This window comes from Petaurus breviceps, unplaced genomic scaffold, assembly GCF_028583685.1.
Source record: "Petaurus breviceps papuanus isolate PSGF00001 unplaced genomic scaffold, PetGlider_PUasm1.0 90897, whole genome shotgun sequence".
Lineage (NCBI taxonomy): Eukaryota > Metazoa > Chordata > Mammalia > Diprotodontia > Petauridae > Petaurus > Petaurus breviceps.
In genome coordinates this window covers 4,282,005-4,298,659 of record NW_027187374.1, presented here as the reverse complement: position 1 = coordinate 4,298,659, position 16,655 = coordinate 4,282,005, and the positions used below count along the sequence as shown (strand labels likewise).

General features: G+C 36.4%; 1 pseudogene; it reads left to right on the top strand.

Moving 5' to 3' along the window:
- Window positions 1-1,062: 1,062 nt before the first annotated feature.
- LOC138151419 (DNA repair nuclease/redox regulator APEX1 pseudogene) overlaps window positions 1,063-16,655 on the top strand; it is a 22,277-nt pseudogene continuing 6,684 nt past the window's right edge.

Here is a 16,655-nt window from a genome sequence, read left to right as displayed (position 1 = left end):
TAGGAGCCTCTGATTATTTTGTAAATCTCCTAAACTCTCCCCTACAGAGATTCCGGAGCTTTCTTTATGAACTTTGGCCAAACGACTTCTGTGGTGAAGTGTAAGATGCCTAACCCCTCCCCACCTGCAGCCTAGTCATTCTCTCTGCCTTTGCACCCTATATAAATCTGTTCCCAGCCCCCTCCTGGGGTACCCTAGCACTTGCTGTGGTACACCCCCAACTTCAACTCATTTACCCTGATTAAAGATCTCAGTTTTGTTGCATTGACTGTTTTAATTTAAAATTCACATTGACAACACGAAGAAGACAATCATATCTATGTAACAGGACAAAGGCACACAAAAACATAGTGTGCAGGGTTGGAGAAGAATTGCATTTTTCTGTCTTTCCCCACCCCCAACCTATTACAAAGTTCTTCATTAGCTAGGCACACAGAAGTTGTCAGGGAAGTTAGAACAGGAAAGAACAAGAAAGATCTCCTTTTAGAACTCCTCAGTAATCCTTTGAAGTGGCCCAAAGGAGTCCCTGAATGCCAAGAAACGCTTTTATCACTGATACTTAATCTCCCACCTACAATCCAACTGAGTAACATACTGCATTATAGCTAAATGGTGATAGTTATAACTTTTCATTAAAAAAAAAGCCAAACTAAATTTTTGCCTACCCACTTTTTAATCTGTAACATTACTCATCAGCATTCTTGTTATAACCTGCCAGCTAGAAGCTGTGTGCCTTTTCTTCCTCCCCTTGATATTTGTCAACCTCAATTATTTATGTGCTTAATTCACACACTCTGAGAGGGTTCTGACTAAGGCAACATAAAGGAACATGCTGTCTCAGAATAAACACACACATCTTAGAACTGTTTGGAAAAGCCTCTAGTCAAAGGAATGCATTCATTAAGATCATCTTTCAGGAAGAGAGGAGGGCTAAAAGTAAATTAATTCCAAGGCGGGTAAATATACACACACACACACACACACACACACACACACACACACACATATACACACATATACATACACCTACATATGTATTTGCCATAGGTGGATATTGATCACTTAGCAAGTACTTTTACTTACTTTTGTGGACTTTGATCAGTTGTAGATACCTTAAGACAATATGAGAAATTCAAATTTTAGTTGTCTGGTCCTTGTAGGGGTGTGAATGTCTAGTGTTTTTCAGGTGCATTTGGGGGCAATCACACCAATTCCAATCCTCTTTGCTACTGGATCATTTCATTATTTCTTTCTCCCCAGGTTCAACGAGGAATCTAGTGAATTTGTTCTGCAATATTGCCAGAAATTATCAAAATTGCAGAAATTTACCTTTCTCTTAATTCAGTTTCCATCTCTGGTTGCCCATGACCCTAAGGGAAGGCAGCAAGGATCACCTGCCTCAACTTGACTTTCCCACACAGGGCTCAAGACTTCCACTTCCTGCTTCACCTGCCTGATTTCCACCCTCAGGCTGCTAGGGACTGGCAAGAAGCAACTACCATCTACATTACAGCAAGGTAATATCAACCTCGGGCTGCACCCAGACTAATCTCCCATCTCTCCAAGCATGGAAAGCCTCTGGTGAAAAGAGGACCACTTTCCTTCTGACCTCTGGGCTTCCATATCCTGCTGCACCTTGGCACCAGAAGAAGAGATAGGTAAGTCAAGGGGGAATGGGATTTCCATCCCCAGCTGTACATGTTTAGCTTCCAGCAATAGCTGTATCTTCTACATAATCTCCAGTCTTCTGAAGAAAGAAAAGCAAAACAGCACCTTCTATCTCATGGTACAGTTGTTTCCTGCCTGATCTCCAGCCTCCTCTGGGAAGAGGAGTAGCATTCTCCACTCCACGATGAATATATTTATACCTTTTTATACCCTGCATAACTGAGTGATTCTGAGCCCCACTAGGTAATCAATCAAGCCTCATTCCCCACCTCCTGATCCACCTTACCCCTCCTGCCCCAAAATCCCATCCAAACACTATCTACCCCATTCGCTAAGTTCTCTGGAATGCTTGTTCCATAGTCAATGATGTCAATTTACCTTCATCCTAAATCTTTTCCTCTCCTACTCTGTCAGCTAACAATCACTGAGATTAGTGGCTGAGGAGAAATGAACTAGAGTGAGGAGAGACTTATGGCAGGAAGACCAACAAGCAGGCTGTTTCAGGCTATGAGAAGATGAGCTCCTACACCAAGGCAGTAAGAGTTTCAGAAGAAAGAAGAAGGTGTGCTTGAAAGATGTTATAAAGATGAGACTGACAAGCCTGGACAATAGATTGGATATGGGAAAAAACACCTAGCTTGAGAGTCTAGAGGATTTGAAGGATGAGGGTGCCTTAGACAGTAACAGAGAAATTTGGAAAGGAGGATGACTGCGGGGGCGGAGAAGATAATTAGTTCACTTTTAGACATATTGAGTTTAAAATGTCTTTAGGACATGCAGTTGGAGTTATCCAGCAGATAGTTGGGGATGCAAGACCGGGTGTGAGCAGAGTCGTTAGGGCTGGATAATTGAATCCAGGGGTGCAGATGAGATCACTAAGTGAAAAAGTATAGAGGGAGAAAAGAAGAGGGCCCAGATAAAGCCCATTTTGGTTTGTCTTTTATTAGTGATTCAGAGCATTCTTTCATATGGTTGCTAATAAGTTATGATTCTTTTGTGTACATGTATGATGTTTCTTCACATCCTTTGGAAATTTATGTACCGTGGAATGAATTTTGGTCATACAAGTGTATTGTTCTAAATATTTTCTTTTTTTTTTTTTTCAAAATAGAGGAAAAAGGAAGGATATGCCTGTCACAACTTTGGAATGTAGAAGAGTTCTTGATTAAAACAAAAGGAATACATAAATTCTGTGAGATGAAATAGACAATTGTGTTTAAATAAAATTGGAAAGTGTTTGCACAAACAAAATCCATGTAGCTAAAATTAGAAGGGAAATAGGGAACTGGAGCAAAACTTTGTTGCTAATTTCTCTGATACAAGTTTGATGTTCAAACTATATAGGACATTGATTCAACTATATAAAAACAAGGACCATAATCCAACAAATAAAGGATATAAACAGGTCTCAAAAAGAAGTTATCAAGGGCAGTTAGGTGGAAAAGCACAGGCCTTGGAGTCAGGAAAATCTGAGTTCAAATCCCTCCCCAGGCACTTGACACTTACTAGTTGTGTGACCCCGGTCAAGTCACTTAACCCTGATTGCCTCACCAAAAAAGAAAAGAAAAATATCTTTGGGGCAGCTAGGTGGCACAGTAAATAGAGCACCAGCCCTGGAGTCAAGAGGACCTAAGTTCAAATCCAGCCTCAGACACTTGACACACTTATTAGCTATGTGACCTTGGGCAAGTCACTTAACCCCAATTGCCTTGCCTTCCCCCCTCCAAAAAAAAAAGTTATCTACAACTATATGGGGAAAATGCACAAATCACTAATAATACAAGAAATGCAATTTGAAACTGTTCTGAGATCCTTCCTCACATCCATCAGATCCAAAATGACAAATAAGAAGAAAAGTGCTAATTGTTGGAGGGTTTTGGAAGATTGTGTGTGTCTGTCTGTTTCTCACATATGAATCAGTGATGGAACTGTAATTTAGTTCACACTTTCTGGAAAGTAATTTGAAATTATACTAAAAATGTCACTAAATTGTGATTATGATTTGATCCATTGATACTATAACTGGACAAAAACTCCTAAATATTTTTTTAAGGGTAAGGAAGACTCATACAAAAATAATTATAGCCGCACTTTTTGTTATAGCAAAAACAATGAAAACCGTAGTAATTGGAAACTAAAGGTGCTGCCCATAAATTAGGGAATGGATAAACCAATTATGGTTTATAAATGTAATGGGGTATTATTGTGCTATACAAAATTACCAAAGAGACAGATTCAGAGACATCTAGGAAGACTTGTATGAACTGAGGAAGAGTGAACAGATCCAGGAAAACAATTTATACAATGGCTACAACATTTCCTATAAAGGAAAACAATTTTCAGGTATTTAAGAACTGATCAATGCAATAACCAACCATGGTTCTAGAAGACTAACAATTAATCAAGCTTTCCAATTTATGGCAGAAAGGTGATGCATCAGAGGTGCAGAATGAGTCATATGTCTTCCGACATAACCAATGGGTGGGTTTTTTTTTCTAGACTATGTTTAAAGAGAGAACTTTTTTATTTGGGCGGGGGGCTACCAAACCATATTGCTTATTTTCTGAGGAGCCAGGTGGGTCAAGAAGAACTGAACATGGAACAACTGATTGGTTGGAGATAGAAAAAGGAGTATGGCCAGGTTGTATATTTCATCTCCTTCATTAAACTCATATGCAGAGTGCATGATGCGAAAGGCCAGACTGATGAGCCAAAAGCGGGAATTAAGGTTGCCGGGAGAAATATCAACCAGCTCAGATATGCAGATGGCACCACTCTGATGGCATAAAGTGAAGAGGAATTGAGAAGCCTCTTGAGGAGGGCAAAAGAGAAAAGTGTAAAAGCTGGCTTGAAACTTAATATAAAAAACAAAAAGCTAAGATCTTGGCAAATGGTCAAATATCACTTTCTGGCAAACAGAGGGAGAAGAAATGGAAGCAGTGTCAGATTTCATATTCTTGGGCTTGAAGATCATTACAGATGACCAATGTAGCCATGAATTTAAAAGATGCTTATGCCTTGGAAGAAAAGTTATGGCAAATCTGGACAGTGGACTAAAAAGCAGAGATATCACCTTGCCAACAAAGGTATGTATATGGAAAGCAAGGTTTGTTTGTTTTTTTTCCCCCAGTATAGCAATGTATGACTGTAAGAGTTGGACTAAAAAAAGGGTGAGCTCTGCAGAACCAACACTTTCAAATTGTGGTCCTGGACAAGACTTTTGAGGGTCCCTTGGACAGCAAAGGAGATCAAATCAGTCAATACTTAAAGGAATTGATTCATGGTATTCACTAAAGGTCAAATACTGAAGCCAAAGCTTAAATACTTTGGCACATAATGAGAAGATGGGATTCATTAGAAAAGACCCTGATATTGGGAATGATTGGAAACAAAAGAAGAAGGGGACAGCAAAGGATGAGATGGATAGATGGTGTCATGGGAACAATGAACATGAACTTGAACTTTGAGATATAGTGGAGCATAGAAGGGTCTGGTGTGCTATGTCCATGGGGTCATGAAGAATTAGACATGTCTGGATGACTGAACAACAACAACAAAAAGGTGTTTCACAAAATGTGGTAGTAATTTTGATAGTGGTGCAAAAAAAGGAAAAATGTCTAAGAAGTTCAGAAGGCAAAGTTGCAGGACATTCTGAAATTTGAACTTGTATTGAACTTGTTATGTACTTAAAAAAAAGATTTACAGGGGCAGCAAGGTGGTGCAAAAAGAGCACCTGACCCAGAGTCAGGAGACCTGGGATCGGTTCTGGGCTCAGATACTTAACACCCACACAAAAATAACTGGCCTTGTAACTTTGAGCAACTTACTTAACCCCAGTTGCTTAGGAGTGGCCAGGTGGTGCAGTGAGTAATGCCAGCCCCAGCGTTGGGAGACCTGGGACCAGTTCTGGCCTAAGATACTTGGCACCCACACAGAGATAACTGGCCGTGTAACCTTGAGCAAGTTAGTTAACCCTGATTACTTTAAAAAAAAAAAGATTTGCATAATGGAGATTCATGGCTTCATGCACATTTCTTTTTTTTTTGTATGAAAATGATTGTTGCTATTAGTCAAGTTATAATAAAGATAAAAAAATTTTACTTGAAGCTTTATACTAATAGCCTTGTAACTTTATCAGTAAAGTGGCAACACCTGTCATTGAATGACCAAAAATGTCACTTGGACTAAAAGAATCCTATAAGGGATAAAACCCTGCTTCTCTAAGCAGTGATATTTCAGGGCTGATACTGTCTTTGTTTTTCTTCTCAGACTGGGACCTGGATCTGGCTTCAGGTACCCAATTATTGATGCTGGCCTTGCTTGCCAGGGGAAATATCAGCCTCATGAATTAGAGATCTTACCAGTCTCCAGGTAAATGAATATTTTTGGCCTTACCACTCCAGTCCACAGAGAAGGGAAGCTTTATTTTGGGTTCCCTCCCCTCCCTACCCAAACTGGTTTCCTGTTGGGTTGCCAGAATTGATGGAGAAGTTTACTTCTGATTGTTTTTGTTGTGGATGTCTTCACTGTTGGATATTTGTTAGGATTAGAGAGCTGTACTTCTCTATGACATTTCATGTAACCATTTTATTAGAAAGATTTTCTACACATTTTTAAGGGACACTTGGCCCATGTGTTATGACAAGTTAACAAAAGTGTATTATTCTTGAGATAAGTTGCTGTAGTCTTTTTGCTAGTATTTTATTTAGAATTTTTGCATCTACATTCATGAGGGAGATTGGTCTATAATTTTCTTTCTCTGTTGTATCTCTTCGTGATTTAGGTATCAGTACCATATTTTGTCATAAAAAGAATTTATTAGGACTCCTTCTTCACTAATTTTCCCAAATAGTTTGTAGAGTATTGGAATCAATTGTTCTTTAAATGTTTGATAGAATTCACTAGTGAATCCGTCTGGCCCTGGAGATTTTTTCCTAGGGAGTTGACTGATGGTTTGTTCAATTTCTTTTTCTGAGATGGGATTATTTAAGTAATTTAATTCCTCTTCAGTTAATCTGGGCAACTTGTATGTTTGTAAATATTCATCCATTTCCCTAAGATTGTCAAATTTATGTGCATACAATTGGGAAAAATAATTCCTAATTATTGTTTTGATTTCCTCTTCATTGGAGGTAAATTCACCCTTTTCATTTTTGACACTCGTAATTTGGTTTTCTTCTTTCTTTTTTTTATCATATTAACTAAGGGTCTATCAATTTTGTTGGTTTTTTCATAAAACCAGCTCTTGGTTTTATTTATTAATTCAATAGTTTTCTTAATTTTAATTTTATTAATCTCTCCTTTGGTTTTCAATATTTCCAATTTAGTACTTAATTGGGGATTTTGAATTTGTTCTTTTTCTAGGTTTTTTAATTGCATGCCCAATTCGTTGAGCTCCCTTTTCTCTAGTTTAATCATGTATGCACTCAGGGATATAAAATTTCCCCTCAGAACTACCTTTAATGTATCCCACAAATTTTGGTATGTTGTCTCATTATTATCATTCTCTTGAATGAAATTACTGATTGTTTCCATAATTTCTTATTTGACCCACTCATTCTTTAGGATTAAATTGTTTAATTTCCAATTAGTTTTTAGTCTGTCTTTCCTTGGCCCTTTATTGCATATAATTTTTATTTCATCATGATCTGAGAAGGATGCATTTAATATTTCTGCCTTACTGCATAGAATTGTGAGGTTTTTATGCCCTAGAATGTGGTCAATCTTTGAGTATGTGCCATGAACTGCTGAGAAGAAAGTATATTCCTTTATTTTATCCCCATTCAGTTTTCTCCAGAGATCTATCATACCTAGCCTCTCTAAAATCCTGTTCATCTCCTCAACTTCTTTCTTGTTTATTTTGAGGTTGGATTTATCAAGTTCAGAGAGGGGGAGATTAAGGTCTCCCACTAGTATAGTTTTGCTATCTATTTCTTCCTCTAATTCCTTTACCTTCTCCTCCTCTAGGAATTTGGATGCTATACCACTTGGTGCATATATGTTAAATAATGATATTGCTTCATTCTCGATGGTGCCTTTTAATAGGATATAGTTTCCTTCCTTATCTCTTTTAATTAGGTCTATTTTTGCTTTTGCTTTATCTGAGATAAGGATTTCTACCCATGCTTTTTTTACTTTAGCTGAGGCATGATATATTTTTCTCCAGCCTTTTACCTTTACCCTGTGTGTATCCCTCTGTTTCAGATGTGTTTCTTGTAAACAGCATATTGTAGGATTATGATTTCTAATCCATTCTGCTAGCCATCTCTGTTTTATGGGAGAGTTCATTCCATTCACATTTACAGTTATGATTGTTATCTGTTTCTTTCTCTCCATCCTATTCCAGCCCCTGTTAATGTTCATATTTTCCCCCCTTCTCCCTTCCTCCCTTAATAGTTTTCCTTTTGACCACCACCTCCCTCAGTGTTCCCTTATCAGCCCCCCTCCCTTTTCCTCCCCTTTCCCCTTACTTCTTCCCTCCCTACAAACCACTCCCCCCCTTTCATAGCCGTTTCCCCCTCCTACTGCCTGTAGGATATTTTTATAATTAATTATGTTATTTCTTCTTTGCACCAATAGTGACAGGAACAAATCTCATGTGAAGCTCCTCTCCCTCCCCTCTTTCCCTCTAAAATGATACTTTTTGCGTTTCTTCTCCATAGAGTCCCATGCTTAACTGGTTGCTATTCCCTCCTTGTACCAGAATCAATGAGGCTCATATGATTCCCAACTCCCTCCCTTCTTTTCCTCTGCTATACAGTTTTTATGCCTCTGTGTGTGGCATAATTTACCCTTTTCCACTTCATCCATTCCCTTTCTTCCATTGCAGTCCCTTTGTAGCCCTTAATAAGATTTTTTAAAATCATCATTTTGTGTATTTTATACTCATACCCTCTACTTGTCTATAACCAGTTTGCCCTTATCAAATAGCAGGGTGTGTGTGTGTGTGTGTGTGTGTGTGTGTGTGTGTGTGTGTGTGTTTTCCTTGTTTACCTTTCTAAGTCACTGTTTCATCTCGTAATTGGAGGTTGAATTTTCCATTGAGTTCTGGCTTTTTTATCAAGAAGGTCTGGAACTCTGTTATATCATTGAATGACCATCTCTTTGCCTGGAAGAATATGCTTAGTCTCTCTGGGTATGTGATCCGTGGTTGTAACCCAAGCTCTTTTGCTTTCTGGAAAATTGTATTCCACTGCCTCTGATCTTTCAGTGTAGAGGCTGCCAAATCCTGTGCAATCCTCACTGTGGACCCTCGATATTTGAATTGTTTCTTTCTGGCCACTTGAAGTATTTTCTCTTTTATCTGGTAGTTCTGGAGTTTGGCCACAACATTTCGGGGACTTTTCAGTTTGGGATCTCTTTCAGCAGGTGTCCTGTGGATTCTCTCGATTTCTATTTTGCCCTCAAGTTCTAGTATCTCAGGGCAGTTTTCCTTAACAAGCTCTTGGAGAATATTTTCCAGGCTCATTTTTTCATCATAATTTTCTGGTAGGCCTATGATTCTCAGATTATCTCTCCTGGATCTGTTTTCCAGGTCAGTTATTTTTTCTTTGAGGTATTTTACTTCTTTTTCTAATTTTTCATTCTTGTTGTTTTGCTTCACTAATTCTTGGTTCCTCATAAAGTTATTTGTTTCCAATTGGTTAATTGTAGTTATTAGCAAATCATTTTCCTTGGTTGATTTTTGGAGCTCCTTTTCCATATCATACACTTTTCTTTTTAGAGAGATGTTTTCCTCATTATAATGTTTTTCTAATTCTGCTATTTTGGTTTTGAGAGAATTATTCATTTTGTCTTCTATCTCTCTCATTTTGTTTTCAAAGTTCCTTTTGATCTCATCTAGGAGAGCCTTCTGTGCTTGGGACCCATTCCTTGTTGAAGTTTCAGCTTTGGGTGTGGAGTCTACATTGTCTCCCTCTGGGTTTGGTTCCTCCCTCTGAGGATAGTAGGACTCCAGAGTCTTTGTCTTTGTAGCCTGCTTTCTACCCATTTTGAGGCAGGGCCCTAGCCACGCCCTTCCTCTAGGATCCCAAGCCTTTACTGTAGAGGGTTTTGCCCTGGGGCAAGAGTTACTATGTTTTCAGGGTCAGAGGGGGGGTTTGGAGCAAGCGAGGTTCACTCTGTCATCCTGGTCTTTGGAAGTCCTGAAAGGGGCTTTTTTTTTTTTTTTAAATTTCTGGGCTATGAAGTGATATCCCCAGGAGTGTTTGCTGTCCAGGACAGGGGTTCCTGTATTTGCTTCTTACCTTGCTCTTTCCAGTCCCAGCCCTTTGGTGATAGGCCTGGTAGTGGACCTTGTGGTTGGTGGGAAGATCAGGCCCCTTCTGGGTCTGCCTCTGCCAGCCACGCCTCTGCGTCTGCTGGCCACCAAAAAATAGAAAATCTTGCCCAATAAATGGATCACTTGAAAAATGGACTGGAGTGAACATAACACAATGACTCCATGAGACAATAAATATTGGAACAAAATCAAAAGATTTGAAAAAGAAGAGAATATTAAATCTGCAATAAAGAAAAAAACTGACCTGGAAAACAATTCAAGGTTAGATAATTTGGACACGATATTTCAAGAAATCTTGACTAAAAACTTCCCAGATCTATTAGAACCAGAGGGCAGGCAAAGTTAAAATAGAATGAATCCATTGATTATCTCTTAGAAGAAAGCCCAAACTGAAAATTCCTAGGAATAACATAGCCAAAATTCAGAACTTCCAAGTCAAAGAAAAAATACTACCAGCAGCCAGAAAGAAGTCAAATAACAATGCATTTCAATCATCACATTAGATTAGACAACAACTACTTTAAAGAAGAGAAAATCTTAAAACAAGATATTTCAAAAAGGAAATAATAAAGGCTTAAAATTAAAAATAACAGCTTGAAAAAATAGGTATAATCCTAAAAGGGGAAGAAATGGTCAAGAATAGAGGACTTTCAAACATTCCTGTAAAAAGATCAGAGTGGAATGGATTTTTTGAAATGCAAATGCAGGGAACAAAATACATTTAATAACTGGAAAGGGCTAAATGGTGATGAAGTGCTGACATTCTAATAAAGGGAAGAGACAAGTATCCTTCCAGAACCCTAATATCTTCAAGGATCTAAGAGGAAAGTATATGTATTTGCTCAGTTTGGTTGGTTTTCAGAATAAATGAAAAGGAAGGGGAAACAAATACACTAGGAAATAAATGAGAAATAAGAAGGAAGAACTTAATTTCAGAAAAATGGAGTGCAAAAGAACAGTAAAAAAAAAATGTAGAGGATCTAGGTATAAATGAATTGTCAAAGAAAAAATTCCTGGTCCTGATGGATTCATAGGATAATTCAATCAAACTTTTAAAGAAGAATTAGTATCAATAACTGACAAATTATTTTCAAAAATTGGGAAGGTACCCTAAAAGTTCTTTTTATGAGATTTATAACAGGGATACAGGCATAGTTGAATATTAGGAAAACACAAAACAATTAATTATATTAGAAATCAAAGAATATGAAGCCACATGATCATCTAGATTGATGTAGAAAAAGTCTCAGACAAAGTGTAACATTCTTTCACATTAAAAAATGTACAAAACAGGCATAGAGGGATGATTTTTAATATCATAAAAAGTATCTAACACCAAGAGCAAGCATCATAATCAATGGGAATACAGTTGTTTTTCGGTTATGTCTGACTCTTCATGACTCCATTTGGGGTTTTCTTGGCAAAGATACTGGAATCATTTGCCATTTCCTTCCTCAGCTCGTTTTACAGGTGAGGAAACTGAAGCAGAATTAAGTGATTTGCCCAGGGTGACACCACCAGTAAGTTTCTGAGGCCAGATTTTAACTCCGGAAGATGAGTCTTCCTAACTCCAGGCCTGGTGCTCAATGAATGCACTGTGCCAACTACCTGCCCTTTCTCATTTAATGAGAGTAAAGCAGGGATCCTCACTCTCTCCACTATTATTTGATATAGCTGTGGAAATGCTAACAATAGCAATAAGACAAAAAAAAACCCTAAAGGCATAAAGACAGATAAAGAGTAAATAAAACTGTCCCTTTTGCTGATGATATGATGGTATGCATGAAAAATTCTAGGAAATCAGTAAAGATCCTCAGACAATAATTCCAGAAAGGTTGCAGGCTATAACACAGACCTTCAAAAATCAGTAACTTTTCTATATAATTATAACAGAACCCAAGAAGTAAAAACAGAACGGGAAGGTCCGTTCCAATTTTAGTTGCAAAATACACAAAATATGTGGTGATATCAAAGTACACAAAAGACTTGTTTAGATTCAATTACGAAGTGCTCCTTAAAGTAATTTTTAAAAATCTGAAGCAATATGGCAAGGCTATGCCATTATTATAAAAATGACAGTCCTTCCAAATTTAATTTACACTTTTGATGCTATGCCAATCAGATTAGCAAGTGGATACTTTATAATATCTAAGCTATCAAGGAAAATGATGAAAAGTTCAGATGAAGGGGGAATAACACTCCCAAACTTCAAAGTATATTATAAAGCTGCAGTTATGAAAAACATCTAGAATTAGAGGATTCTGGAAAGATGGCAGTATAGGTCAGAAAATACCAGACTCTCCAAATTTCCCCCCCAAATAAGACAGAACCTCACATCATTGTTAATGGAGAAGCAGAGATAAATAAAAGTTGAAGTAAAGCAGTTGTCCTTTTTTTTTTTTTTTTTTTTTTTTGCTTTTTGGAGGGGGGGAAGGCAGGACAATTGGGGTTAAGTGACTTGACCAAGGTCACACAGCTAATAAGTGTTAAGTGTCTTAGGCTGGATTTGAACTCAGGTCCTCCTGACTCCAGGGCCAATGCTCTATTCACTGCACCACCTAGCTACACCCAGCAGTTGTCCTTCTAAGACAACTTGAGAGGACCTCCAGAAAAGACCTGGATGTTTGGCCTGATTGAAGGGCAAACACCTCCAGGAAAACTCCACTGAATCAACAAACAGCAAACCCTAGGGGCAGCAGAAACTTTCACCTTATGGACAGTATAAGGGTTGGACAGCTGAATAGGGGAAGATTAAAGGACCCTCCTCTGTTTCTGGATGGCAGACCTAGCTGTGCTGACTAGAGGTGGACCCAACTGTGCCTATGAGCACTTGCAGGAGAAGAGTCCCTGGTTTTGGTTCCAGAGCAGAGGAGCAAGGAGTTTGCAGCCGCAGAAGGGACTGTAGGGAGCAAGAGTGTTTGAGAGACAGCATGGCAGGCGCTAGCCATGCCTCAGTTGGGGGAGGGGAATTTTTGAGGTTGATTCCCTGGATAGAGCTCAGAAAATAACAGTAAAAAGGACCTGAGGCCTGGGGCACCACTCTCTACCTCTTGGGACTAGAAACCTGATTACAATAATAAGCTGTTAAAAAAAATAAAACAATATAAAAATGAGTAAAGAAAGGAGAAAGAATCCAAACACAGGCAGCTACTACAAGGATGGAGATGTGAATTCATATTCTAAGGAAGAAAGTGAAACCAAAAAAGCCACTCCTACTTTAAAGAGAAACACCAAATGGTCACAGGCCCCAAAGGAGTTCTTGGAAGAACTTAAAAAGAACTTCAAAAATCAAATAAGAGAGACAAAGGAAAAATTAGGGACAAAAATTAAGAGTAATTCAAGAAAATTAAGAAAAGAAAGTCAACCAAATGCAAAAAGAGATCCAAAAGTTTAAGGAATAAACTAACTCCTTAAAAACTTGAACTGGCCAAGGGGAAGCTAATGACATTATAAGACACCAAGAAATAATGAAATAAAGTCAAAGGATGAAAACTAGAAGAGGATGTGAAACATCTCATTAGAAAAACAACTAATCTGGAGAACAGATCAAGGAGAGACAACATAAAAATTGTTGTGCAACTTAAAATTTACAATAAAAAACGAGTCCTGGTACAATATTACAAGGAATTATTAAGAAAACTACCCTAAATATAGGGGTAGGGAACCTTTTCCTTCTTATATGTGAACACATTATCAGTACTCTTAAGATTGTCATCATGATGGTAGTTTGAAAGAAAGGCTGGGTTTGAGCTGAGTATGATAGGGTGATTCTAAAAAGTAAAATTGGATAAGGAGAGTTAAAAAGGATCAATTATCTCATAGAAATGAGGTGTGAAAGGAAGAACTAATTACAAAGGAAGCAAATGAGAGTGGAGGATCAGTAGTGCTAGTACCTTTCTCTGGAGGTTGATACATTCTTCCTTCATAGGTCCTTTATATTTGGTTTGAGTATTTATGATACTCAAGATGAATTAGTCATTCAAAGTTGTTCTTAGGACAAAATTTCTATTACAATGTACAAAGTTCACTTGGTACTGCTCATTTCACATTTCATTTCTTTACATGTTTTTCTAAACTCAACCAGCTAGCTCATCATTTCTTATAACAATCGTACTACATCACAATCATATATCACAACTTATTTAGTCATTCCCCTATTGAAAGGTATCTATCATTTTAGTCAATCTTATAGTTTAAGATCATATCTCAAAGTTGTTTTAATTAGCATTTCTTTAATGAATAAGGATGTAGAGCATTTTCATATATGTATATATACATACACACACATACGTGTGTGTGTGCCTGCATATAGTTTTGATTTCTTCATCTTTACCTGTTCATATCCTTTGACCATTTTTCAATTGGGGAATGACTCACATTCTTATAAATTTCACAAAGTTCTCTACATATTTGAGAAATGAAACCTTTATTTGAGAGACTATAAAGAAATTTTCTGCTTTTCTTCTAATCTTGGGTATACTGATTTTATTTGTATAAATCTTTCTTAATTTATCAAAAATTAAACATTTTATACTTCATAATACTCTCCATCTCTGTTTATACATAAATTGTTCTATCCATGAGTCTAATAGGTAGTATGTTTCATGTTCTTCGAATTTTCTTGTGATATCTCCCTTTAGATTAAGGTCATGTATCCGTTTTGACTTTGGTACATGGTTTAATATATTGTTTTATGCCAGATGGCTTTTAAGCTTTCCCAATAATTTTTTTTGCCAAATAATGAATTATTATCCCCAAAACTTAAAGCTTTACATTTGTCAAACATAAGGTTACTATAATAATTTACTACTGCATATTTTATGTCTACTCTGTTCCACTGATCTACCTTATTTCTTAGATTTTACCAGATAGTTGTAATAATTATTGCTGTATAATATACTTTAAGATCTGGCACTACTACACCACCTTCTTTATATTTTTGAAGTTCTTGACCTTTTATTCTGAATTTTGTTATTATTTTTTTAATAGAAAAAAATATTTTTTTGGCAATTTAGTTGGGATGGCATTGAATAATAAATTAGGTAAAATTGTCATTTTTATCATATTGGCTTCACATACCCATGAACAATATCTCTCCAATTATTTAAATTTGACTTTATTTGTAAAATGAATGTTTCATAATTATGTTCATGTAGTTTCTGGATCTGTTTTAGCAGTTATACTCTCAGGTATTTTATGTCTATAGTTATTTTATTTTTATTTATTTATTGCCTTTTTGGAGGGCAATTGGGGTTAAGTAACTTACCCAAGGTTACATGGCTAATTTTTTTTTTTTTTTTGGTGTGGGTGTTAAGTGTCTGAGGCCAGAACCAAACTTGGGACCTCCTGACTACGGGGCCAGGGCTTTGCTCACTGTACCATCTAGCCGCCCCTACAGTTATTTTAAATGGGGAATCTCTTAATATCTGTTCCTGCAGAATTTTGTTGGTGATATATGAAATTCTGATGATTTTTGTGGGTTTATTTTATATCCTACTACTTTGCTAAAATTATTGTTTCAACTAACATTTCAGTTGAACCTTTAGGATTTTTCAAATATATCATCATATTATCTGCAAAAAGAGATAGCTTATTACTATTTCCCATTCTTATTCCTTCAATTAATTTTTCTCTTTTTGCTATTTCTAGTATTTTTAAAACAACATTGAATAATATTGCTGACACATAGTTTACCTTCCCTGTTTATCTCTTTTAATTAAATCTATTTTAGTTTTAACTTTGTCTAAAATCATGATTGCTACCCCTGCTTTTTTTTACATTGGCTGAAGCATAATAAATTCTACTCCCCAACCTTTCTTTTAACGCTTTATGTATTTCTCATTTTTAAAATTTTTTTCTTGTTAACAATTCTTTATTGTAGGACTTTGAATGATTTGAGTATCATAAATATTCCAACCACCTGTAAAGGACCTATTGAGGAAGATGCTATCCACCTCCAGAGAGAGAAATTATAAATAAAAGTATGTATAGTATGGTTTCATATACATATATATGTGAGTATATATGTGTTTATGTATATATATGTATATATATACATATATTTGTATTTAATTGTAACCTTCTCTAGGGTGGGGAGGAAGGGAGAAAAAAGTTCACAGCAAAAAACAAAAGAAAATTTAGAAGAAAAGAGAAGCAGGGTACATTTGAAAGCATGTGTAGTATTTACTACATAGTAAAAAGAAAGTGGACAGAATGAAATGGAAATTTGTCATTGTATAATGAAGCCTCTCTATGTTTTGATGTGTATATGGAAATGTATTTCTTTCTTTCTTTTTTTCGGGGGGCTTTTTGTTTTAAGTTCAAAATGACTAAATTAAAAAGAAATCTAAGATTGGTTAAAAAATAGTTAAATAGATCAATGTAATAGACTAGACAAAGGACAGTCAGAAACAATAGGACTTGATAATCCAGATAAAGTAATAAATGTAAGGGGGAAAACTTTTTTTTTAATGAAAACTGCTAAGGAAAACTAGAAAGCAGTTTGGCCAAAAAATAATTTGGCTTAACCTAACACATTACACCATATTATATTGTAAAAGGATATGTGACGCTAATATTAATGATCAGACTATAAAAAAATAATAGAAGAGGAGCAGATTACATACATCTCACAGCTGTGGGTTAGGAGATACATTCTTTATATATATATATATATATATATATATATATATATATATATATATAT